The 26,018-nt window shown below is 35.3% G+C and overlaps 1 protein-coding gene and 1 pseudogene across 14 annotated transcripts in view; one reads left to right on the plus strand and one right to left on the minus strand.

Annotated features, from left to right (window-relative positions):
• The window catches only part of GPHN (gephyrin), a 625,629-nt gene that overhangs the window by 170,178 nt on the left and 429,433 nt on the right, over nt 1–26,018 (plus strand). The window lies entirely within an intron of this gene.
• Nucleotides 14,867–26,018, minus strand: part of LOC140640126 (proteasome subunit alpha type-1 pseudogene) — a 29,783-nt pseudogene continuing 18,631 nt past the window's right edge.

The following is a 26,018-nucleotide window of genomic DNA, read 5'->3' on the forward strand; positions in this document are numbered from 1 at the left end:
TCTGTCTGTCTCTTTTTCTTCTCAATTTTTGTTTGGAGGAGAAGGAACAGGATTTTTGTTTCACTTGGTTTTGGTTTATGTTAGTATCTGAAGAGTGAGACTATAGAGACTAAAAAATGAGACTGAGAATGAGATTTAACACTTATAAAGAAATGGTCTCAATGGAATAATGGCTTTTGAATCCACTATATGTATGAACTCTTCTGTGGGTTTCTCAATGGAAGATTTCTGGCTGTGGAATGGCAAGACAATCAAGTAAGCAGGTAAACAAGTTTGCTATTAAAAAGTCTGCATAAGTATGCTTTCCTAATAAGCTTCCTAAGAAACACCTGCTTGTGAATCAGCCCAAATGAGGAAGAAAATGGCAAAAGGAAAGGTAGGAGATACTAGTTGTTTCTTTTAGAGACATTTTGAGAGTTAAAAAAAATTATAAAATACTATTCTTTGAGAAATTACAGAGAATGAAATTACCCCTACACTGGGAAAATCTCCCTAATACTAGACTTTTGGGCAGCAATTTCAAGGAGACCAGCCCTTGCTGCTATTTCTTTCTGTTACTACCTAAACAGCATAGTAAATTGTAATTACTCTAATATTGTTTTGCCCTCTGAGAGAAATTAAATGAAAGTTAAGTTTTATTTAATTTATAGAAATGAATTTAGTGTAGGAAATGCATTTAGAGAGGGAAGGTTGATTGAGCTGGTGTTTTATTCTTCATGTTACTCTTTATGATCTCCTATGTGCTCCTCCTGTGTGTTCCTCCTATGTGTTATCCAAACACTGATATTGTAGCTTTTACACTATATTACCATTGTCTGTGTGTTGTCTATATTTTTCAAAGGACTATAACCTTTCAAGGGCAGACACTCTGTTCCTATTTAATGTTATATCAATACTATCCACCATAGAGTTTTTTTTTTTTTCCACCATAGAGTTTTAATAAAGAGTAGGCCCACCAGAAATCTTCTTTAAGTAGACGAATGAAGGAAATAATATGTGAGTGATTTAGTGACTGAATGAAGGACTGAGCAATAATTAAGAGTAATAGATTCAGTGTATAGGAAATTTACATTGGCAACACCTGCATTTTTCCCACTCTTCAGGCAGTTCTGATTCTGACATTCAGGCCTTTGTTAATATTCAGTACAAAAATTTACTCTCTAGTGACCTGATGGCTATATTTAAATTTTGAGTTTTTTTAAAATTTTTATTTATTTATGATAGTCACAGAGAGAGAGAGAGAGAGAGAGGCAGAGAGGCAGAGACACAGGCAGAGGGAGAAGCAGGCTCCATGCACCGGGAGCCCGACGTGGGGTCTCCAGGATCGCTCCCCAGGCCAAAGGCAGGCACTAAACCACTGCGCCACCCAGGGATCCCTATATTTAAATTTTGATCAACACTGGTTCCCTCTAAGCCTCAGCATCTTTGTCAGTGCATATGAGATAATGAGACCTAACTCCAGGAGCAAAAGGAAGTGATGACCTCACTAATCCCCATGGTTTTGGTTTTCAGCACTTGATGCTCAGAATACTGAGAGCAGATATAGCCAAGAAACAATTCCATGTTTTTTTTTTTTCTGATGAGAGTAAGGAAGATCCCTGGAATTGTTTTCAAATTGAATGTATTTCTGAACAGTTTAGTTTGACAAAAACTTTCACAGCATAATTTTGGTAGAGGAAAAAATATTTTGAGTAATCCAGTCCTACATTAACATATTTCTTAAAAGACATTAATTTAAAAAGTAAGCTAAGAAGGTGCTAGTTTTATTTTCTCCTCATAAAGTTCTATTTTTTCTCCTCTTTTTCTATAAATAACTAAGAACAGCTTAATGGAATTCCACTTTCTCTTTTTGCTGCCAGGATAACTGTAAAAGCTTGGGAAAGTATCAGATATTGCTAAAAAGATGTAGCCCAAAACTCAGTTGTGCATCCTGGCATATTATATTTTCAAAAGTCTAAAATTAGATAATTTATTTATATATATTATTTATAACTTTTTAATTTAGTTATTTCATTGGTTTATTTAGATCAGTGACTTAGTCAAGATAATTGTATTTGAGAAAGCCACCCAGAATAAGCTGTAGTTTGGATGTGATGGCAAGAACTGGACACAGTGTTTTAGATTTGACCAGGCTGTCACTGAGGACATTGAGACTGGGTGAAATCATGTTTGTTTTAATTCCTCTAATTCTTTGTGAATATACTTTCACTTTTTTTGGGGGGGGCAGGGTAGGTAGGGAGCCTAATTAGATACGTGACTTCCCTTCCCTGGGACCTTTTTCTATTGTAAACAGCTTTTCCTTTACTAAAGATGCGAATCACATACCATAAAATTCACCCATTTAAATGATAACTTAAGTGGTTTTTAGTGTATTCTCAGAGTTGTACAATCACTATCACTATCAAATTTTTAGAATATTTTCTTCTCCTCAAAAAACACTCCCTCCTTTTCCTAGACAAACATTAATCTACTCATTGTCTCTGTATAGTTGTCTCTTTTGGATATTTTGCATGAATGAACAAATATGTCCTTTTGTGACTGATTTCTTTCACCAAGCATAGTATTTTTAAAGTTCACTCATCTTAAAACATGTATCAGTACTTCATTATTTTTATTGCTGAGAATATTCCTTTGATGAATATATCATATTTTATTTATCCATTTATCAGTTAATATGCTTTGGGATTTTTCCCACTTTTTGTTGTTATAAATAATACTGTTATAAACATTCATGAAAAGTTTTGTATGGAATTATGTTTTCTTTGATATTTAGCAAGGAATGAAATTGCTAGTTCATATGGTAACTTCATGTTAAACATCTTAAGGAAATACCAAAATATTTTCTGAGGTAGTTGATTCCCCTTTATTCTCTAATTTTTTTAAAGTGGCAAAATACTCATAAAATTTTCCATCTTAATAATTTGTAGGTATATAATTCAAAAATACTAATTAAGCACATTCATGTTGCTGTATAGTTAATATATCGTCTGTTTGCAGAATATTTTCATCTTTTCCAAATGAAACTGTACTTATTAACACTAACTCCCATGCTGTGCCTCCCTCCAATTCTTGGGAATTGCTGTTGGGAGCCAGTATTCTACTTTCTGTCTTAATGAATTTGACTACTGCAGAAACCTCATATAAGTAGAATCATACAGTATTTGTTCTTTTGTGACTGGCCTGTTTCACTTAGCATAATGTCTTCAGAGTTCATTCATGCCAAAATTTTCTTTCTTTTTAGCTTGAATTATATTCCTTTGAATGCATATCCATATTTATTGATTCACCTGTTAATGGACACTTGAGGTACTTCCACATTTTAATTATTATGAATAATGCTACTATTGATGTAGTTTTGGAATATAGGTGAAGTTTGGTGGGGTGAGGTCTGGAGTCTCAAGAAAACGGTGGTTTTATTAGAGCAGTGGAACAGGACCTGTGGGCAGAAAGAACTGCTGCCCCAGGGTTGTGAGGGGTGGCTGATTATATACTTGGGAGCTGGGGAAGGTAGGAGTTTTTCAAAAGAATTTTTTGTATGATAAAGTGGACCTACAAGATAATTGGAGGCCTTGCCATTGTCAAGTTAAGGTTGTTTTTCCCTCTAGTAAAGCATTAACATTAAGATATTTGGGAGTTTCCTGTAGGAACATTACATACTTTGCCTGCTTCAAGTATCTGTCAATGGCTGCAGGTTCTAAGGACATTTAATTTTATCTACATTTCCTTCTGGAAGCTAAGTTATTGATAAGAATACTTTTTCTTTCTTGTAAATCACTAAGACTTTTTTGTAAACTGAGGGAGAATCATATATATAGGACTCTAATCTCTATAAGTTAACTATTTATTTTTCCTTCCCCTTAGCTTTAGGGCAGCCAGGTGCCTGAGCAATGTCACACATTGACATTGGAGGGAGGGGGTAGGGTCATTTGTAGGGTCATCTTGTGCTTTGTCCTCAGCTAATCTCTGCTCCGTCATCACTATGAACTTTGGTGTGCAAATATCTCTTCAAGATTCTGCTTTTAATTCTTTTGGCTATATAACCAGAATTGAAAATAGATGATTTGGTACTTCTGCTTCTAATTTTTTGAGGAATTGCTATACCGTTTGCCAGAATGGCTGTATCATTTAAAATTTACACAAATAGTGTATGAGGGTTCCAATTTCTCCACATTCTCTCCACGCTTGTTTTCCTTTTTTAAAATTGTTGCCATCTTAATGGATGTGAGATGTGATTTGCATTACCCTAATGATTCATAATGTTGAACACCTTTTCTCGTGCTTCTTGGTCATTTGTATATCTTCTTTGGAGAAAGGTCTGTTCAAGTTCTTTGCCCATTTTTAAATTGGGTTGTTTGTTTCTTTGTTGTTGAGTTTTTAAGTGTTTTCTCTATATTCTGGATATTAATCCCTTATTAGATATATGATTTTGCAAGTATTTTCTTCCATTCTGTGGGTTGCCTTTAAGCTCCATTGACATCATCTTTTGATGCAGATTTCTAAAAAATTTTAATGAAGTCCGATTTGTCCTTTTTTTCTTTTGTTGCCTATATCGTTGGGGCAATCATTGACAAATCCAATGTCATGAAGCTTTTGCCTTATGTATCCTTATAAGAATTTTATAGTTTTAGGTCTTACCATTTAGGCCTTTGATCCATTTCTTACTAATATTTGTGTAAGATGTAAGGTAAGGACCCAGCTCATTATTTTGCATGTGGACATTCAGTTTTCCAATAGTATAACATTTTAATTCCTTTAACAATTTTAACTATTTAAAAAAATATTTTCTTAGTGGTTATCTAGAGTTTACATAAAATAGCTTATTAGATTCCACTTCATATTTATGATAACAGTTTCAATGAGATAGGAAAATATTCCCATGTAGTTCTATTTCATCCCTTCTACATTTATTACACATATTTCCTCTATATTTGTTTTACCATACCAACAATATAGGTGTCCTTTGAACAACATGAGGGTTAGTGGTACCAAAACCCTGTGCAGTCAAAACTTTACTTAGACTCCCCCAAAACTTTACTAATAGCCTACAGTTGACCAGAAGCCTTACTGATAGTCTAAATATGTATTTTGTATGCTATATGTATTACATATCATATTCTTACAATAAAGTAAGCTAGGGAAAAGGAAATAAATGTTAAGAAAGTTGTAAAGAAGAGAAAATATGGGGATTCCTGGGTGGCTCAGCAGTTTAGCACCTGCCTTTGGCCTAGGGCATGATCCTGAAGTCCTGGAATCGTGTCCTGCATCAGGCTCCCTGCATGGAGCCTGTCTCTCCCTCTGCCTGTGTCTCTGCCTCTCTCTCTCTGTGACTCTTATGAATAAATAAACAAAATCTTTTTTTTAATAAGAGAAAATACATTTACAGTACTATAGTATACAAGTGCTTACAAGTGGACCTGTGGTTCAAACATATATTGTTATTTTATTAGGTTATATAATTTTATGTCTTTTCAAGAAAATAAGAGAAGAAAGTATGTGTGGGGTATTATAGTACTTATTATATTAATATTCTTATTTACCATCTAGTGTCATTTTCTACCTCAGTACAGCTTTCTCCTTCCCAAGCCTTTTGTGCTGTTTTGTCAATTATATTTTGTTTCTACATGTTAATGTGCAACAGTATAGTTCTATGTATACTTTTTTATGCAATTGTTTTTTAAGTCAATTAAAAAAAAGGAAAAATATGCAGTTACGTTGTTTTATAATTGTCTACTTTAATAACCTTTGCTGTTCATATGTTGTGTGTGTGTGTGTGTGTGTATTTTGGTTACTACGTGATGTCATTTGCTTTCAGCTCTGAAAGATTTTTAGTATTTCTTCTGAGGGGATTCAGCTGGAAATAAATTCTGGCATTTTTCCTTATTTGTGAATGTTTTTATTTTCCCTTCATTAAAAAAAAATTATTTCACTGGGCCGAGGTTTTGTTGACAGGTTGTTTTTTCTTTCTGTAGTCTGAATATATGATCCATCTTTACTGTGTCCTAGCCTTCATTATTTCTGATGAGAAGCCAATGTTTATCTTCCTGGAGTTCCATTGTATGTGATGACTCCGTTTTCTCTAATTGCTTTCAATTAGAGATTTCACATTAGTGTGATGTGTCCAAGTGTGGATTTTTTTATGTTTATCTTAAGTAAGTTTGGTTGAGGTTTTTAGATGTGTAGACTAATGTTTTACATCAAATTTTGAAAGTTTTAACCATTTTTTTCTTGTAATATTTTTCTGCTCCTTTCATTTTTCCTCTTTCTGATATTCATTCCCATTACACACGTTGGTGCTTTTCAGTTGTGTCCCATATTTCCCTGAGCCCCTGTTCATTTTTTTCTTCATTTTTTCTTCTCTGTTCTTTGGTTTACATAATGTCCATTGCTCTATCTCCACATTCATCAATTCTTTCTTTTGGCAGTTGATATTTAATGTTGTATTCCTCTAGTGAAATTTCATGTCAGTTTTATGCCTTTCAGATCCAGAACTTTAATTTGGTTCATATATTATAATTACTTTCTCTTTATTCTTTATTTGATGAGACAGTATCATCACACCTCCCTTAACTTTTATTTTTTCCCAGTTTTATTGATATACAATCAACATATAAAAATGTATTAGTTTAAGGTGTACAGTATAATGATTTGATATAGGTATATATTGCCAAATGATTACTACAGTAAGTTTAGTTAATAGCCATCACCTCATATAGTTACAGTTTTCTTGTGAAAAGAATTCAAAATCTATTCTTTCTTAGCAGCATTTAAATATACAGAACAGTATTGTTAACTATAAGTACCATGCTATACATTATATCCTAAGTGTTTATTTCTCTTATGGTATAAGTTTCTTATTACTTTTATTTATTTACTTATTTATTTAAAAGATTTTATTTATTTTTTTAATGAGAGACACAGAGAGAGGCAGAGGGAGAAGCAGACCCTCTGCAGGGAGCCTGATGTGGGACTCGGTCTCAGGACCCCAGGATCACACCCTGAGCCGAAGGCAGTTGCTCAACCACTGAGCCACCCAGGTGGCCCTAAGTTTCTTACTTTTTTAAAGATTTTATTTACTTAGAGAGCACTAGAAAGAGAGCAAGCATGAGTGAGGGGCAGAGGGAGAGGGAGAAGCGGGCTCCCTACTGAGCAGGGAGCTTGACTTGGGACTCTGTCCCAGTACACTGGGATCACAACCTGAGCCAAAGGCAGATGCCTAACCAACTGAGCCACCCAGGCACCCCTTAGTGTAAGTTTCTTCCTTTTAACTACCTTCACTTATTTCCCCCATTTCCCCAGCCCCTATGTAGCTCTGGCAACTCATAGGTGTTTTGTTTCTGTGAGTTCAGTTTTTTAAAATTCCACACTTAGGTGGGATCATACAGTATTTATCTTTTTCTGTCTGACTTACTTCACTTACCATAATTCCCTCAAGGGATGTTGTTGCAAATGACAAGAATATCGTTCTTTTTTTCTAGCTGTATAATATTCCATCATATGCCCCGGACCTAGCTCAACTTTCTAGTGACCCCAGGCTCTCTTGTGAACCTCAGTTTCTCCATCTATGACATTGGATGTAATGGGCTTGCCTGATGGGTTGTTGAATTTACTTGAGAGAGAAAGAGGAATCATTGACTGGTACCTGAGGACAGAAAGAGACACTGGGCAAGGCTGTCTCAGCATCCTGTCTTCTGGGGCACAGGATCCAGGAAGCCCCTCCTGAGCCCCCTTCTGCCACTCAACTCCTGGGAACATTCAGAATTGTTTGGGGAAGTGGTGGAGGAGATTCAGGATGACAGCAGGTCCAAGGAGAAGGAAGATAAGTACTGGGAGGACTGCTGATCAGAGCCTGTGTCAACAATCAGGGCAATATATTTGTTTTTGTGTGTGTGTGTACATACAAACTTTTCACTATCCTTTAATCCACTGATAAATATGCAGGTTGTTTCTATGTGTTGGCTGTTGTAAATAGTTTTGCACTAAATTGAGGGTGCAGGTATTTCTTCAACATAGTGATTTTATTTCCTTTGCATACATACCCAGAAGTAGGTTTGTTGGACAACATTGTAGTCCTATTTTTAATATTTTTGAGCGACCTCCATACTGCTTTCCATAGTGGCTGCACTAATTTACATTCCTATCAAAAGTGCACATGGGTTTCCTTTTCTCCAGAACATTGCCAATACTTGTTATCTGTTATCTTTTTGACGGCAGACATTCTAACAAGTATGAGATGATATCACATTGTGGTTGTGATTTGTATTTCCTAATATTTTGTGATGTTGAGCACATTTTCATGTGCTTATTGGCCATTTGCAAGTCTTTGGAAAAGTGTCTCTTCAGTTCCCTTGCCTGTATATTAATTGGATTTTTTTTCTTTTGAGGTATATGATGTTTTTTTTTTTCATATTTTGGATATTAACCTCTTATCAGATATATGGTTTGCAAATATTTTTTCCCATCTCATAAGTTGCCTTTTCATTTTGTTCAGTTACATTTGTTATGCAGAAGCTTTTCTTTTTTATTTTATTTTATTATTATTTTTAAATTTTATAAATTTATTTTTTTATGGTGTTCAATTTGCCAACATATAGTATAACACCCAGTGCTCATCCCGTCAAGTGCCCATCTCAGTGCCCATCACCCAGTCACCCCCACCCCCCGCCCACCTCCCCTTCCACCACCCCTAGTTCGTTTCCCAGAGTTTGGAGTCTTTCATGTTCTGTTTCCCTTTCATATATGTATATACATATATATATATAGAGAGAGAGAGAGAAAGAGAGAGAGAAAGGCAGAGAGAGAAGCAGGCCCCATGCAGGGAGCCTGACGCGGGACTCGATCCCGGGACTCCAGGATGGCGCCCTGGGCCAAAGGCAGGCGCCAAACCCCTGAGCCACCCAGGGATCCCCTGCAGAAGCTTTTCAACTTGATATAGTCCCACTTGTTTATTTTTGCTTTTGTTGCCTGTGCTTTTGGTATCAAATCTAAAAAAAGTTGTATGATTTCAGGTCTTATGTTCAAGTCTTCAATCCATTCTGAGTTAATCTTTGTGTATATATAAGTTTTTGTGTATATATAAGTTAGTGATCCAGTTTCATTCTTATGAATGTCGCTGTCCAGTTTTCTCAATACCATTTATTAAAGAAACTGAGCTTTCCCCATTGTATATTCTTGGGCCTTCTGTTGTAAATTAATTGATCATATATATATGCATTTATTTCTGGGTTGTCTGTTCTGTCTTATTGATTTATGTATTTTTTTAAACAGTTATTTATTTATTTATTTTTAAAGATTTTATTTATTTATTCATAGACACAGAGAGAGAGGCAGCGACACAGGCAGAGGGGCTCCATGCTGGGAGCCCGATGTGGGACTCAATCCCGGGTCTCCAGGATCACACCCCAGGCTGCAGGCCGCGCCAAACCGCTGCACCACTGGGGCTGCCCCTGATTTATGTATTGATTTTATACTATAATTACTCTAGCTTTTTAGTATAGTTTGAAATGAGGGACTGTAACGCCCCCAATGTTCTTCTTTTTCAAATTGTGTTGGCTCTTCAACATCTTTTGTGGTCCCATACAGATTTTAGGGTTGTTTCTTCTATTTCTGTGAAAAATGCCATTAGAATTTTGATAGAGATTGCATTGTATCTGTAAATGATTTTGCTTAATATGGTCATTGAAACAATTTATTCTTCCAAACTATGAGCATGGCATATCTTTCCATTTATTTTTTTGGTCTTCAGTTTCTTTCATTAATATCATGGTTTTTTAGTATCAATGTCCTTTGCCTCCTTGGATTAAATTTTTTCCTAGGTATTTTATTCTTTGTGATGTATTTGTAAATAGGCTTGCTTTCTTAATTCCTCTTTCTGATAGCTTGTAATTATTGTATAGAGAGGCAACAGATGTTGTGTATTGATTTTTTTATACTACAACTTTCCTGAGTTTGTTTTAATTCTAACAGTTTTTTTGGTAGAGCCTTTGGCTCTCTCTTTCTTTCTTTCTTTCTTTCTTTCTTTCTTTCTTTCTTTCTTTCTTTCTTTCTTTTTTTGCCTTTGGCTTTCTATATTGAATATCCTGTCACCTGTGAGTAGTGACAGTTTTACTTCTTCCTTTCCAATTTGAATGCTTTTATTTCTTTTCCTTGTCTAATTGTCTGGCTAGGATTTCCAATCCTATGTTGATTAAAAATGGTGAGTGTGGGTATATTTGTCTTGTTTCTAATCCTAGAGGAAAAGCTGTTAGCTTATCACTATTGAGTTCCACACTAAGTATGGATTTGTTATATATGGCCTTTATTATGTTGTGGTACATTCCCTCTATGTCTATTTTGTTTGCAGTTTTTATCATAATTGGAGGTTGAATTTTGTCACATGCTTTTTCTGCATCTTTGAGATGATCATACGATTTTTTTTCTTTCAAGCTTTTATTTAAACTCAAGTTTGTTAACAACATATAATATAATATTAGTTTCAGGGATAGAATTTAGTGATTCATCACTTGCATAATATGTCCAATGCTCATTACAAGTGAAACAGAAATACCTATCACCTATTTACTGTATCTCCCTCCCCACCTCCCCTCCAACAACTCTGTTCCTTATAGTTAAGAGTTTCTTGTGACTCATTTCTTTCTCGTCTTTATCTTCTTCTTCTTTTTTTTTTTTAAGATTTTATTTATTTATTCATGAGAGACAGAGAGAGAGAGAGAGAGAGAGAGAGGCAGAGACACAGGTTGAGGGAGGCTCCTGGCAGGGAGCCTGTTGTGAGACTTGATCCTGGATACCAGGATCACACCTTGGGTCAAAGGCAGACACTCAACCACTGAGCCACCCAGGCATCCCTCTCTGTCTTTATCTTATTCTTCCTTCCCTTCTATATTCATCCACTTTGTTTCTTAAATTCAACAAATGAGTGAAATCATATGGTATTTGTCTTTCTCAGACTGACTTATTTTGCTTAGCATAATATACTGTAGTTCCATGCATGTCATTGCAAATAGTGAGACTTCATTCTTTTTGATGGCTAAGTAATACTCCATTGTATGTATATATACACCACATCTTTATTCATGAGATGATCATATGATTTTTATCCTTCATTTTGTTAATGTGTTGTATCATACTGACTAATTTGTAGATGTTGAACTTTGTATTTCTGGAATCAGTCCCCATTTGATCATGGTTTAGGATCTTTTAAATGTATTATTGTATTTAATTTACTAATATTGAAAGAATTTTGCATCTATACTGATCAGAGATATTGGCCTGTTCTTGTGACATTCTTGTCTAGTTTTGGTATCAGGGTAATGTTGGCCTCATAAAATGAGTTTAGAAGTGTTTCCTCCTCTCTGTGTTTTGGAAGAATTTGGAAGGCATGGTGTCAGTTCTTGGAATTTTTAGTAGAATTTGTCAATGAAGCCATCTTGTCCTGGACTTTTGTTTTTGGGGATGATTTTGATTATTGATTGAATCTCATTACTATTAATCGGTCTGTTCAGATTTCTGTTTCATCAAGATTTAGTCTTGTTAGTTTGTGTTTCTAGGAATTCATTTTTTCTAGTTTGTCCAGTTTGTTGCCATGTAATCATTCATAGAAGTCTCTTATGATCCTTTGTTTTTCTCTGGTGTTGGTTTTAAAATCTTTTCATTTTTAATGTTTTAATTAAGTCCTCCCCCTTTTTTTGATGAGTCTAACTAAAGATTTGTCAATTTTGTTTATCTTTTCAAACACTCAGTTCTTAGTTTCATTGATCTTTATTGTTATTTTGTTTTTTAGTCTCTGATTTATTTCTTTTCTAATTTTCATTATTTCCTTCATTCTACCTAACTTTGGGCTTCATTGATCTCCTTTTCTTTAACTGTTAATAATTATAATGTGTCTCTGTGTTGGTCTTTTTGGAATCATCTTAATATGGACTTCTTTAGGCTTCTTGGATCTGAATGTCCTTTTCTTTGCCCAGGTTGGGAAGATTTAAGCCATTATTTCTTTGAATAAGCATTCAGCCCTTTTCTCTCTTTTTTCTCCTTCTGAGACCTCTGTCATGAATGTATTAGTCAGCTCTTGTGTCCCATAAGTCCCTTAAGTTATCTTCACTCTTTTGCATTCTCCATTCTTTTTCTTCTTTGTTTGAATGAATTGCACTGCCCTGACTTCAAATTTCATTCTTTCTCTTTCACTTAATCTAGCCTGTTGTTGAATTTTTTAATTGAGTTTTTTAGTCCAGTTCTTGGTTTGGTATTTTCTAATTATTTTCTCTTTGTTGAAATTCTCATTTTGGTCATGTATTGTTCTTTTAACCTTGGAGAACATTTTTATGACATTATTTTGAAATCTTTGTTAGATACATCACTTACCTTCATTTTATTATCTGTAGAGTTTTATATTGTTCTTTTGTTTGGAACATATTTTTCTGTTTCTTCATTTTCCTTGACTCTGGTTTCAATTCATTGGAATAAATAGCCACCTCTTTCAATTTGACAAGTGGCCCTCTGTAGAAAATGTACCTTATTAATCAGCCAAACTCACACTCTTTCTTTTCTCTCAAACCTTTGTGATTGTCCAAGCTGCCATTCTTTTTTTTTTTTTTTTTTTTTTGCTGCCATTCTTTTTTTTATTGGCTTTTAGCAGTTGGGGTATGCTGAGACCCATTTTGATATGGGTGACGTGGTTATTTTCTTGTTTGCCTGGTATGTACTATTTACTTAGCTAGCTTCTGGATTTCTTTCAAGAGAGGGTTGTTGTGTTTGTACTTGTAGATTAAGTGTGTCCTTTGGATATGATGAGATCAGGAGGCTCCTATGTTTCTATCTTGGACAAATGTATTGGGATTTAGCACCATAACATCTGAGTCTGGATAAAATATGTCCCTTACATTTCTGAAGTTCAGGGGCACTTGGATGGCTAGTTCGTTAAGCATCTGCCTTCAGCTCAGATCAATGGATTGAGCCCTGCATCAGCCTCCCTGCTCACGGGGAAGCCTGCTTCTCCTTCTCCCTCTCCCTCTGCCTCTGCCTCTGCCTTCTGCTTGTGTACTCTCTCTCTCAAATAAATAAATAAAATCTTTAAAGTCTCTGAAGTTCAGTTCAAGATGATGACTTCGGAACCTCCGTATCTTACCTCCTCTTATACACACTGAATTTATAGCTGTATATAGAGCAGTTCCCTCTGAAAGAATTCTAATAATTCTTGCTATCACTGAAATGGAAAATTGCACAATATCCTGTTTGTCTTTTGGAGGGGAGGAGGTAATGATTTGGTTTAGTTGAATGCAACTGTAAACTTTCAAAGAGACATTTAACAAATGTAAATTTAATATTTTCATTTTTGCCATCAAATACTAGTCTTTCCAGAGTGAGGAGTAAAATAATTTTACAACTACAATTCAATGAAAGAAGTATACTTGTAATTTAGATTTAGGGGGAAAAAATCTGACAGTAATATTATAGGTATGCTCTATCTTGTTTTGATTTGCATTTTTCCATTATAATCTGATTTATATATTTTTTTATCTTTAAAAAAACTTTTTGCAATTCTCCTATTGCCCTTGCATTTAATGATTTGTTCTAGAGTAGAACAAATGTTCACTGAAAGATTTTTATTGTTAGATATTTTTATTTAAGTTTTTGATAGTATGTCATATGTACTTACGATGCTACTAAAGAGTACCCTCACATACAAGACCTCTGCCCAGCCAACACACAGGCATGCACACATACACATAAATGTGAGTGTATGGATACATACACACCTTTACACATATATTTGTACTTATGTCTGTATATGTGTATATATATTTCAGGAAAAATAAACACAAACACTTATAAATGTATCGTCTTCTGCATGTTGTTCTTTTTATTTAACATTATATGTCAGAGATCTTTCAATATTAGCATAAATAGACCTATCTCTTTTTAATAGCTGATTTGCATGTTGTACTATGGTTGTGCCATAATTCATGAAAGCCATCCTGTATTCGTGGCTAGTTGGATATGTTCAGTCTTTTGCTATTCAAATATTTATGTAATAAAAATACTTATGTTAATGTCTTTTTTTTTTACATGTGATAATATGTGACTATAGGAAGTACTCTTTTTTTTTTTTGTTTTTTTAAAGATTTTATTTATTTATTTGAGAGACAGGGAGGAGAGAGAGAGACAGAGCGCAAGTAGTGGCACGGTACAGAAAGAGGAGAGATGCAGGCTCCCTGTCAAGCAGGGAGACCTACACAGGGTTTAAATTGAGCCCAGAACCCTGGGATCATGATGTGAGCCAAAGGCTAATCCTTAACTGAGCCACCCATGTGCCCCTAGAAAAGGTATTCTTGAAAGTAGTTTGTGACTTTAGAGAATGTGTACTCAAAATGTATTTTGAACTGTTAATAATAAGATCACAGTTGAATTCTTTGCCAGAATTTTAACGTTTCCTGCAGTTTGTCTTAGAAGAGTCATAATGTTGATTTTTGAAATAGAACATTTCACTGAGTTTTAAGGTACTTTTGGTTTGTTTACACAATCTCCTGCAGTGTAATTTTGGTGTCTCTCTCTCTGTCCAATGGTTAGTAAATTGCAGTCAGATAAGTGTCAGGTAGTTTATAAGTAGACTAAACAGATAACTTGTCATTTCTAACAGCATTATGTTTGAGAGAGAAAAGGGACATCTGTTTTGAAATATTTATTGACCAACAAATTGGATTTATATTGGTTTACTTGTAAAACCAGTTTACTTGAAACTATTTTCGAAAACCTGTCATAGAAATAACAAAAAAACCCAAATATGCATATACTTCAATGTTGCAGTTATAATTTTTATTTATATTATCATAACATTGTAAAAAGCAATAAAAGCAGAATAATAATTTTGCATGTTTCCAGCATTTTTTTTACCATATCAATTTATAATATTGTATCATGATATTTTATTATCATATTATCATATTATCAAAGTGCAATTTTAAAATTGTCTTCCTTTAAAAATAAATCACCTGTTATCTTCCTCTAGGTGATTTTTTTTTGTTCCATTCAGCATTTGTTGCTTTGACAAATTTTTAGGTGTAAAATTTTTAAAGATAACTTGTGTCTATGATTCTTCAGAATGTTTCATCATGTAAGATATTGCAAAATTGTAGGCCTTTTCAATTTTATTCAATCCTCTGCTAAATATAAATATAGCAGTTTCATTTGAAAATGGTAGCTTCACCGAAAAGACTCTTCTTACAACTTAAGGTATTGTGGAGCACAGGGATACCATTTCAAAATTAAATTTTGTATCCTGTGTGAGCTTTTATTCCTTAAGTTATCCAGTTCCTCCTTTGCTTTTGAAAGGATGAATTTCAACATCTTCCTCTACAGTCTTTGTTTTCAGTGATTGCAATTCATTAACAAGTTTCAAAACTGAAGTTTTGGTGCTCTATTTATTGAGTACTTTGATTAAAGATTTTCAACTGATTTTGAAAAACATGCACTCAAATTTAGATGATTTACTTATAAAAGTGCTTAATAACATTGTAAGGCACTTAAGTTGATTTGTAAAATGGTTCTTGAAAGGCATAAGATTTTTGTTCTTTCTTAGTTTTTTTAGAGTCCTCTCAAAGCTTTATAGCTTTCTTTAGAAAACAGCCCAACCAGACTGTGTGTCATTTTTACCTGTCTTTTCACCTTCCTTTTGCCTTCCAATAATGAGGATAATAGAATTAGAGAGAAAAAGGAAAGAAAAGCCTGCAATGTTGTTCAATCTCTTGGTTGAAGTTTTGGAAATATTTTGAGAGGGCATACAGTAAGTAAAATGTTACTTCATTATATATCTGAAAATTCTGGTAACAGTATAATACTTCCTGCCTGGAGTTCATAAAAATTGAGCCATATTAAGACAGAGCGCTCAACCTGTTCTTGGGCATTTATTTACAAGATAAAACAGTTCGCTTTAAAATAAATCAATATTTTGTATGTTTAACATCATTAATATGCAATAAAACATGATAAGAAAATATAGAGGTTTAAATATATAGCTATAATTTATTGTCTTGGGGAGGAAAAAATTTTTCCTTATCCTCTTAATTTAATTCTTGGTTGTCTGCAAATTAAACTGAGAAAGACAGATATATATTTGAGTTCACACGGAAATGTGACTCAAATAGGTGTTAGGATTTGGGCCTTATATACATCTTAATAGGGGATAGTGAGGAGAAGAACACTTTGGGGAAACAAATCACTTTTTTAAAAAGGGAGGAGAAAGGTTACTTATAGGATGACAAATGACTTTAGAAAGATAAATGAACCCTTATGAGAACATACTGGAGATAATGATAGTTTTATGACAATGTCTGTGTTGGTGTGCAGTTTGCTTTTCCTCTGAGAAAATTAGAGTTATTTCCTGGGAGCAGATTTATGACAATTGAGTTCTTTTGGAAGACAACGCGTTAAGATAGAGAAATAATTTCAGGAACTCAAATAGCTTTAGCTCAAAGTAATTTTTGTGTCACAGTGTCATATTATGGATCCTTTCAACTGGGTCTAAGAGAGGGCCACATTTTCTTGGATTTGACTGCTCTTCTTTATTAGAGGAAGTCAACGTGTTGTCATTTTATATTTTTAAATGTTAAATAAGTAGGCCTACATGAGTACTACTACAAATTACATACATGTAATACCTGTATTTCTTCTAGTAGAATTTAGTAGGAAGGTCCCTATCACTAATACTTTATATTGAGAAAGCCTTTCCAGTGATTTCCTTAAAAAAATATTTATTTATTTATTTATTTATTTATTTATTTATTTATTTATTTATTAATTAATTATGAGAAACACAGAGACAGGCAGAGGGAGAAGCAGGCTCCTCTCAGGGAGCCTGATGTGGGATTCTATCCCAGGACTCCGGGACCATGCCCTGAGCTGGAGGCAGATGCTCAACTGCTGAGCCGCCCAGGTGTCACCTTTCTAATGATTTTAAGTTAGTGAAAGCTGAACATGTGAAGGACTTTTAATAATTCCTTAGACACAGAGATCCAAACATGAAGTAATTTATAAGATGGATCGAAACATATTAAAAGGAATAGATTACAGAATTACAGTGAGATTAATTATGAGATTATTACTTTAATAATGTCACTTGATGTGGGGTCCAGGAACAAACTGTCAAGAAAAAATTCTTGAGACTTTTCTGGTGCAAAATAGGTAGTTATATTAAAACATTGGGATAGGACTCCTGGGTAGAAAGAGCTGCAGTGGGATTGTGAGGAGCAATGGATTATATACTTTTAAATTGGGAGGGGCACAGGAAAAGAAAGTTCCAAAAGGATTTTTATATGTAAGAGAAGACTTGCTGGATCCTGGAAGCCTGGCAGTTGCCTATCTAAGGTTGATTTTTCCTCTAGCGAGGACTTAACATTACCACAGACAGCTGAACCCAAGGTAGACAATGTAAATGATCTTTCTTAAGTAGAAGGGATCATCTGTTGACAGTGAAGGAGTCTTGGCACCAGGCAGGGAGACACCAGAATAACAACAAAATAAGGTTATTATTATGAGAAAAAGAAGCCCAGTCAAAAAGGCCATTGATAGCTGACCAAAATCTTCCTCCAGTACAGGAGTTTAGCCAATCACTAAGAGAAAGAGAGAGAGTTCATTTGAATATTTATATCTTTTAGCAGTCCTGTTACTTTTTTTTTTTTTTTTTTTTTTGGCAGGTGAAACAATTTTATTTCACAGTAGTCTTTTTTTTTTTTTATTTCACAGTAGTCTTTAAAACCACAAAGACACTATGTTCTTCATATAAAAACATTAGTACTGATAACTATACTTTCTAGAAAATGATTATATAGACCCTCTCAAAGAAAAATGCACACCATTAATATAATGGTTCAGACAAGTTACTTGGGAAAAACACATCTGGACTGATCCTTAAAACATACCAGAAGACCACACTGCATCTTTTGGTTCAAAGTATAGATTACTGTCATCAGTAAGGGCTCCTGCATTCTTACATATTTGATAATACACATATAGACTGGTTTGTGACTTCATGTTCCATTGGTTCATCAGCCTTTTCTGCAGGTTCATCAGCAGGTTGAGCAGGCTGTGCCTTTCTGTGGTCCTTCTTCAAGACCTTCCAGGAACGGAGATACATCATCATCATCATAAATCGGAAACTCCAAGTCTTTACCAACAATTCCAATGGAAACATTGTAGTTAGGTCCTGTTCTACAGGAAGTGTCTCTCATAAGGCACGCAGACTATGTTTAACCAGTTCATTCAAATTGCACTCCATAAACCCAGACATATGTCTCTCCAAGTAAGTATGAGCTGATTGAGAATGGGCTCCAATGGACCTGGCTCTACAGTCAAAATAGTTGGTAGATGGGCAGGTTTGGAAAATGTGAGGGCCATATCATCATAACCAGCAATAAGCAGTCCAACACCATACGGTCTTCGGCCATACCGTTGTGTTGGTATCTGGGTCTAAGATGAGACACAGGAAGAGGTCTGTCAAATACAAATCTGGAGTCCAAGCACTCTGGTGCATAAAATTACATAACAGTCTAGCATCAGCAATAAGTCCCACAGTTGAGATACCAATATAGTTATCAACATGGAGAATTTTCTTCTGATGAGCTTCAAGCTCTGACTGTGCTCTCTTCAATGCAACCAACACTGCATGGGTTTTTAATATCAGACCAACTGTGGCTGAACCTTGTTTGACAGCTTCCACTGCATATTCAATTTGATGGATCCTGAGGGCTCCAAACAATGACGTCATTGTCATACTGGTTGCGAAACATGGTTCTGGCGTGGGTCCGGCTTCGTTCTCCTGCAGAAGTGCGGCTAGTCCTGTTACATTTTTGTGATAGCTAGAATATATACACAACATTATGTTGTTATGATAGCACATGTTCCATCTTGTACAGCAGTTAAAAATATCTAATGCCATTTTGACAGTCACATTAAAGCAAGTGGTGTTAGCCATCGGATACTCTGTTTTGCTCAGCAAGCAATGAGGTAATTAATAAGGGGCACCTTTATGGAAACAAAAGAAAAATATAAGTTAATGGTTGGAGCACATTACAAACTTAATGTGTGCTTAAAATGTGTGCTTAATGAGTACTTAAAATCTAGTATCTACAAAAGATGGGTTACTGAAACATATTTTCTCTATATAATCACATTTTTATCATAGCTGAATCAAGACTAGTTCATTTGAAAAACAAGTCCAATTTTAATAAACTTGGACTCATTATTTACATCTTGGTGAGTGCCAAGAATAGATATTGATCATATAGATCTTTTTTTTTTAATTTTTTATTTATTCATGATAGTCACAGAGAGAGAGAGAGAGGCAGAGACACAGTCAGAGGGAGAAGCAGGCTCCATGCACCGGTAGCCCGACGTGGGATTCGATCCCAGGTCTCCAGGATCGCGCCCTGGGCCAAAGGCAGGCGCCAAACCGCTGCGCCACCCAGGGATCCCCATATAGATCTTTTAAAATCTGCTTTGATGGAACTTTTATAAGGAATCTCAATTGAACTTTTAGTAGTCTCTCAAGGCCAGAAGCCAAGCCAAAATAGTTGCCATCAGACATGCCTGTAGTACCTGTAGATTTGGGTGAATTCCTCTTCTGGATGTTCCCCAAATATCCTGAGGTTCCTGCACCTGCCAGGAAGTGACATTCCTTACTTACCTGGTAAGGCTGCTGGGAACTCTGTAAGCAAGGTGTCAGGCCAGCATTTCCAGGGGCTCTACTGCCTACATGCTTCATTAAGTCAACCTTGATTTCTTAATGCTGTATGGCCATATCTGACTCTATGCATGTCTCTCAAATATGACATTACAGTCAAAGCCTTGGTAAAGTAACCAGTATTTCCAGTGTGGTTTATTACAAGAACCCATTCTTACTGAACTAATGCAGATAACTATGATTGCCATGAAAGTTAGAATATTTACTGAGAATTTCTGGTTTCAGAGGGTTATGATGGAGAGAAAAATTAAATGCTTCAAACTGTTCACAAAGGGATATTTTATCATATTTCTGTAAGTCATGGATATCTTACGAGGAAGTTTCCTTAATCTGGAAGAGAAAACATTAAAGAACCACCAGTGTTTCAAGCAAGTCACAAAAACTATGTTCATCTTCCTCGGTTCATTTAGTTCCATGTTACTAATTCTTGTTCAGTTTGAATACAGCTTTTAATTAGTTCTGGATTTTTACCAATTTTGGTTTTATGATAGAAAGATATTAAAAACCTGTTTTTGTCAAAAGCCCTTTTTATGAATCTCCTTGAAGATGAAACATGTTTTGCAAGAGAATAAGAACAATAACTATAAATGCCAAAAGACTAAAAAATGGACACGGTTAAAGATCTGATAAGAGGTCATAATATAGCTGGCAAGGAAATCCAGTTATTCCTGTGATACATAATACTTCAATAAACAGAATATCAAGTGATTGCCTCAAACCAAAATATATTAAAATTTTATGAATTGCATGTAATTTCTAGAATAGTTATAGTATTTACCCAAATATAACAGAAGGCTTATTATTTGTTTAACAGTGCTTCCAGAGTACATACCAAATAAAAAGGCCTTATTACTCGAAAAGACTTTATTTACAATTCAAACTCCAGGGAAGTTTGTTAAAAATGCTGGAAAGTTTAAAGCACATGCCTAAATAGTATTATAGATTATTACAAAATTTAAAACTTATTTATTTAACCCAGTTGGCAATAAGAGTCCAAAGGCAAATATGTAGGGTCATATAGTTGTTAGCAAACTTCGCGCCTTTAATATTGAGAAGTTGTAACTATCTTAAGTAATCAAAGACCTTATAAAGACAAAAACATAGAAACTTTGGTTTTCCAGACAGATAAGAGAGAGAAAAACCTTTGTTTACAGTTTTCTTGTCTAGATGAGACCAACAATCCGAGAAAACTTTGTGTTTTTTTTTCCAAATAGTACTTTATTATTATTATTTTTTACATATTTTTTAATTGGAGTTCGATTTAAAACTTTGTGTTTTTAACAGAAGAGCAGAATTTCAGTCTTATACCAGTTTACTTTTATTTATTTATTTTTTAAAGATTTTATTTATTTATTCATGAGAGACAGAGAGAGAGAGAGGGGCAGAGATACAGAGAGGGAGAAGCTCCATGCAGGGAGCCCGATGTGGGACTCGACCCTGGGTCTCCAGGATCACACCCTGGGCTGAAGGTGGCGCTAAACCGCTGAGCCACCTGGGCTGCCCACCAGTTTACTTTTAAAATGCATTCATTTCAACTTTAGTCCTGACCACATATAAAATTCCTTTCCAGAGATTTCCCTTAATAAACGTTTTATAATGTTTCTACATACGGAATTGCTTTCCTTATTTCTACCAATCTTAATTAGAATTATCAGAAGACTTTTAACTCTTAGAAACCTTCATCTCCAGTGAAAACTAAGTAGTAACCAATTTGAACTGTTATACCAGAATTCTTTAGATGGCAAATTTATGAATACATTTCCTAATTTTAAAACATGTTTTTCTGTAGTATTTTCTGTAGTATACAATCTTTTAATAAAGCACAAAGCGTGTTTACCAGCAGACCCAAGTATCTTCAGATTCTCTGCAATAAGAAGCTAAAAGCACAAACCTACATTCAGTAATCAGTGCTTTTAGTATTTTATCTCATTTGGAAAAGTCTTAGATGTCCAATGAACTCAATCCAATTTATCATTGAAGCAAAACTTTAACATTTTAGGTTACCATACTTTGAAAGCTATTTTAATAATTACCATTGAAAACTTTGGGACAGACAAAATTAACCATCATTTTAAGTCACTTTTTTGCTGACAAACTGCAATAGAGATCGTGAGCTTATAACTTTTAGCAAACCTAGGTAGAATAAAAGTTTCATATTTAATGTTGATAATTTTAAAGATATCTTAATCCAACAAACTTAAATTAGTTTAAATACTGAATTATATATATTCCATGTGGGTCTACTTAAAAGTCAGTTTGTTTTCCATTGTCAGTTTTTCCCTGGAGTATTATTGGTGGGGAAATCTCAAGTGGGTGTATAAGTCCAAGGGGGTGCTCTTCACTCCTTGACAGTGAGGAGAGAAGGAGCCACCAGTGCCAGTGGCACTGAGGATGGTATAGGAGCCAGGCTGCAGAAACAGGAGGGGGAGAAGAAGGCAGAAAAGGGGAGGTGCCCAAAGGAAGGCTGGAGGCTGACAAAAATCCAGAGGGCAGGCAAAGAGGACTCCTGGTCCTAAAGCTCATCAACCTGGGCAGATAAAAAGACAGATTTTCTTTCCACCAACAAGCAGAATACAGAAATAGGCAGTCCGAGTCGAGCCAGGGAAGAAGGGTTTCTGAACAGTTACTTGGGGACTATTCCTTAACGCCCCCTTTTTGAGTTAGACTAGCCAGAGATAATTGGCTACAAATGTCAATGCCATTAACTGGGGAAATAAATGAAGGACAAGCCTGTATATGCAGCTAGAGTAACCTGTGTGTATTAGGAGGAACAGTGAGAGAGTTAGGAGTCCCTTCATCAGGAATGGCCTGTGTTTTCTACAGCAACCTGGGTTTATTTGGAGGAGGCCTGTTTTAGACAATCATCCAATATATCAGCAGGAAGTTTTTTAGATTGGTGAGTGGCCAAAATCCTGCATGAGGCCCTTAGGTCAAGGTTGTGATCTAGAGCCATGAAGGCCTGGACATAAGGGGTATCTGTCCATTTGCTCTGCTTCCTGCAGAAGAGATCTGATAGATCATATTAAAGTTCCATGTCCCATTATTGGGCTGTTTTTCCTCCTCTCCTAAGGAATACTGAGGACATGGAGTGTTACAAAAGATCAGTTTTCTTTTTCCCTTAAATTTTATAATCCAAGTTGTTTCTACTGGGTTAAAAGGCATCCCAAAGGAGAGTCCTTGGGAACATGAAATGAAGCCTAGAGATGGTCTGCTACCACAAAAATCCCCTCCTACTCAGGTGGCATCCCATGCAGGATATGTTAGAAGTTCCTTATATCAAAATAACTTGGGGTGTCCCTCGAATGAAATCACTGTAATGATCACCCTGCCTTATAGGAGGGATGTTGGCATCTGTCTTCGCTCCCTCCCCTGCTTTCGCATTGAATCCTAGACTAAAAGTCAGTGCCATTGAATGTACTGAAACACTGTGCTTTGCTTTGCCTAACCTTGCCATTCTGTGAAGAACTCACCATTTTTTAACCCATGGAAAACACTAGAATAGTTTTACAAGAGAAAATTATCCAATTTTTAATTTAAGTTGTTGGTAGAGGACATTGATGTAAAACAGTAAAGATAAAACTCCATCATGCGCAAAGTGACATCCCAACACATGTACTCCTTACAACTGATACCCCTCGGAAGCAGTCCCCAGTTGGATTTTAATTCATTTGGGTACTGGATTCTGCTGGCTTCCAGTGGAGTTCTTGTGGTCAGAAGTGGCTCTTCCAGAGATGCAAAGGGGATCACATTAGACCAATGAGGAGGAAACCTTACAAGGGACTCTAAAGATTGAACAGCAGTCCTAATGACGTAGGTGGCTGGCCCAAGAATGACAACTTTGTATAATCACTGGAATAAAGAGGTGCCTGGGTGGCTTAGTCAGTTAAGTGTCTACCTTCATCTCAGTCCTTGGATCGAGCCCAAGGTTGGGCTCCCTGCTTAGTGGAAAGTCTGCTTTTCCCTCCCCCTCTGTTCCTCCCCTCCACTTGTGCTCATTCTCTCTTGCTCACTCTCTCTCTCAAACAAATAAAATCTTTTGAAGAAAAAAAAAAAAGAATAAGGAGAGGGCATCAAGTTTCTGAGTCTTTTTGCCATTCCAGCCAGAGTAATAGCTTCCAGGCAAAAGGCAGGCTATTAATTCCTCCCGATAGAGAAGCCATACACTAGAGGATTGCAGCCTGAGCAATTAACCTGAAAGTTCCAGTAAGACTCCTTGAAAAGCTCCTGAAATGAAAGTTAAGGAAAAGGAAGAACTCACCCAAGTTTGCACTGAGGGTCAGAGTGGAGATGAGAAGACTTGAGGCTCCATTTTGCACACCAAAATGATGTCATCTGATGGTTCCAGGAGTGACAGTCAAGAACAGTCAAGAAATAATTCTTGAGATATTTTTGGTGCCAAAGAGGTGATTATAGTAAAGCATGGGGACAGGCTCTGTGGGTAAGAAGACCTGCACTGATTTTGTGAGGAGCAATTGATTATATACTTTTAAGTTTGGAGGTGTAGAGACAAAGGAAGTTTCCAAAAGGATTTTTATATGGTAAAGAAGACTTGCAAGATCCTGGACACCTAGCTATGGTCAGTCTAAGGTTGTTTGTCCCTCTAGCAAGGCATTAACATTAAGACACTTGGGAGTTCCTGGAGGAATGTCATACTGTGCCTTTCTCAAGTATTAATCAATGGGCTTTAAGTAATAAGAAAATTTAATTTTATTACATTTCCTTTTGCCTTTGTTCTCCATGTCATTTAGTATGCTTACTTCTCAACTAATTTATATAGGAAGATAATATATAATGCCTCATTGTATCAGATTTTATTTATTCATTCATGAGAGAGACACAGAGAGAGCATGAGCAAGGGAGAGGAGCAGAGGGAGAAGGAAAAGCAGATCCCTTGCTAAGCCCTACGTAGGCTATCCCAAGACCCTGAGATCGTGACCTGAGCGGAAGGCAGACACTTAACCGACTGAGCCACCCAGGCACCCAAAGTATAGAGTATTTTAAAGAGAGGAGTCTCCTTTATGCCAGATATTTCATTTAGCAGAGTGTATTTGAGTCATCAGTATCCAGAGATAAGCTGGATTACAGGTGCACAATTGTGATTATAAAAAAGAATAAGAATTGTTTGGAGAGTAATGAATGTTCAGAGCATTAGGAAAGGAATGGCAAACTTGGAGGAAGGGACTTAAATGACAGAGAGGATAAGTTTTGAGCAGGTAATGCATGTTTACAGTTGTCATTCTAAGGATGATTAACTGACAGTAGCGTAGATGAAATGGAATGGATCCAGAAAAGCATGGAGAGTATTAATTCTGTTGTATATACTTTACATATTACTCACATAAGTCACCATTGCTTCTAAGTTATTCTTATTGCAAAAGTTCATTGATACCTTTGTAGTAAGTTGTTGAAATACTAGGATTGCTTCTATAAATACAAATAAATACCATGTAGATTCTAGTCATCAATCATACAGTAAGTTGCTCCTCTTTGTTTATAAATCTCAGAATGTCTTCATGATTTGGAATCTTAGAAGTCTATTTTCCAAAGCACTTTTTGTGTTATATGAGGTATGTTATAGTGGATCTAATTTTAGTCTGTGCATCATCACCTCTCAGCAGCTGCTCATTAACTAGGTCATAATACATCTTTTTTTACACATATGTGAATATAAAAGTAGCAGTATATGCATAAAAATTTTGGGTTTTTTTGGCAAATTATTTCTCTTTGTATTTTATACTCCCTACATTTTATTTTCTCTCCTTATTTTATACACAGCTTTATATTTTCTGTAGCCAGTTTAATCAGATCTCATCCCTTGCCTACCAGTAGAACATCTGTTAAGGAAATAAATGATTTAGGATGGAGTAGTAATTGGGAAAATAATTGACATAGGAGAGGCAATATAGCATAATAGTTAAAAGCTTGACAACCTGGATTGAAATACTATGTTTTTCATTTAGTAGTGCTTCTTAGCCACTGAGGTTTAGTTTTTGTATATGTAAAATTGGGATAATAATCTTACCTACTACATAGGATTATTTTCAGGCCTAAGTAAGATAATACAAGTATAAGCTCTTAGACTAGATTCTAAGTGGAGAGCATTCAATCAATGCTATCAATCATTACTTTTTATAACTTGAGTTATTTAGATATTCTGGGAAAGCAATATACATTCTTTACTAGAATAGTTCTCAGACTTTTTGAGAAAATTTTATTGTACAATGTTAAGAATTTATTAAATTATATATTCCTAGGTCATAGCTGGGAGATTCTGATTTATTAGACTGGGGTA

Source organism: Canis lupus, chromosome 9, assembly GCF_048164855.1.
Source record: "Canis lupus baileyi chromosome 9, mCanLup2.hap1, whole genome shotgun sequence".
NCBI lineage: Eukaryota > Metazoa > Chordata > Mammalia > Carnivora > Canidae > Canis > Canis lupus.